The following is a 2010-nucleotide window of genomic DNA, read 5'->3' as shown; positions in this document are numbered from 1 at the left end:
CCTAGATGTGACGTTGCAGATGGGATCTCAAAATGGCAGAGCAGGGTGAGTCAGTCACCCACTGTCCACCCTTTTTTCGATGTAATACCATCTGGTAATACAAGTGGTCATAGAAAACAGTTGCAGAATGCACACTTCTAAAGGTAACACTCTAATCGATGACTTAAGTAATGAGTTATAAAAAGCAATTAAGCTAGATTTTGGCTACAGGTATAAAATCATGCTTTAATATTTTATCATCTATCATTATCTTCTGGATGATGAGCAATCATGATTTAATAACACCTGGCTTAGTCATTCTCATTCTGTATGTACATAAACAATAGGGAAGTAATTTGCAATTGAGTAGTTTATCAAAATAACCTGAAAAACCATCATAAATAGTCTAATGTTGATCAAATTGTCCTCAAGGAATCACAGAATTATACAATAGCTGTGGCTGGAAAATACCTCTGGAGCTTATCAACTCCTACGATTTCAATAAAATATGCAATAATTTTAATAAGATGCAATAGCTTACAAGAAAACATGTAAAAGACTTAATCCTCAAAGCAAATTTAAACTAGTTAGGTTCAATTTCTTCAATTTCACCCTCTTAAAGTGGGCTATTAGTTTATTTAAATACTCCCTTGCACTTCTGGATTTTGTCCAGGACCAAGAGCTGGGTTGGTAAAAGATTGCAGAAACCTGTCAGATTCACCTGAAATGTTGAATCTGAGAAGATATGTTACTGTTAAAATTCTTCTTTGAAGATCACATTGTTTCATCTTTCATATCAGATTGTTATTACTGAATTTTGAACTGGCTTCTTTTTTTTTTTATTTTTTTTTTATTTTTTTAAGATACAATTATATTAGCACTATATGAACATTTGTCTCACGGACAGACCTAGGTAAATCAGTAGAATATCTCTTGCTGATTTCAGCAACTACAAAGTTCACCCAGTCTAAATTTCATTGCTGAAATGTGTCTACATTAGAAATGTCAACCCATGTGTTCAAGAGTTAATTGACAAAGTTCAAACTAGTCACATGTGACTGTGGGTGATTCACTTCACCCCAAGAAAGACTCTGATGTGAATAAATCACTCTCCCAGCTGATCTAATGAGCTTATAATTCCCTGTACCTTAAGACTTTCCAGAACACAGGATAGCTCTGTGGTTGTCTCATGGTTCTCTAGGCACTTTTTTTTCTATTCCTATCTCTTATTGACTGCAGATGGAATGTCAAACATTTATACTCCTAGCATAGATTCTTCAGTTAGATGTTCAATGTGAAATGGGATTATTTTGAAGTGGGCAGATATCCTCTCAGAGGAATATGCAGTAAATTTACTGCTGTGAACACCTTTTTTCACGTTGTTCACGTACAATTGCCTGAACATTTCCATGTGGTTCCTTTCTCTTTTTCTCCTCCCACCACTTTCTTCCCCACACCCTGTACAACTTCTACTATTTCTGGTGCGTGGGTTGAAACAAAAACTTTTTCTGACAATCTCAATAGACTGTGATTGCATCAGCTCACTTTATGAAAGTACTTACATGCAGCTTTCAGATGGATAACTTAGTTAATATGATTACCAACCCTAATGAATATAGAAATAATATTTAAGGGAAAAAAAGAAATCATACACACACACACATATACAAAAAAAAGTAATAACAACAAAAATCCCTAGATTTACTAAGGATAGCTAATTTTTACAAGAATTCAGTGACTTGGATCTTATTTAGACATTAGAATCTTGACCTAGAGTTTCTTAAAAGATTCATATTTTCAGCGTGTCTCACTGACAATTGTGCTGTTTTTCCTTGCTCTGCCTCCCAAACATCTTCTGTTGTTAATGCCTCACTTCTGTAATTACCCATCAGAAGTGTTACACTGACTTTTTCAATCTGATTATCTCTTTAGCACTCTCTTCCAGCTCTGAGTATCTCATGTCCAGTAAAGTCCCTCCTTCCCTCCTTCCTTGTCCCTTCCCTTCCCTTCCCTTCCCTTCCCTTCCCTTCC

The sequence above is a fragment of the Meleagris gallopavo genome, chromosome 1 (assembly GCF_000146605.3).
Source record: "Meleagris gallopavo isolate NT-WF06-2002-E0010 breed Aviagen turkey brand Nicholas breeding stock chromosome 1, Turkey_5.1, whole genome shotgun sequence".
In the NCBI taxonomy this organism is placed as follows: Eukaryota; Metazoa; Chordata; class Aves; order Galliformes; family Phasianidae; genus Meleagris; species Meleagris gallopavo.
The sequence above is the reverse complement of the archived record's forward strand: the minus strand, read 5'-3'. Positions refer to the sequence as shown.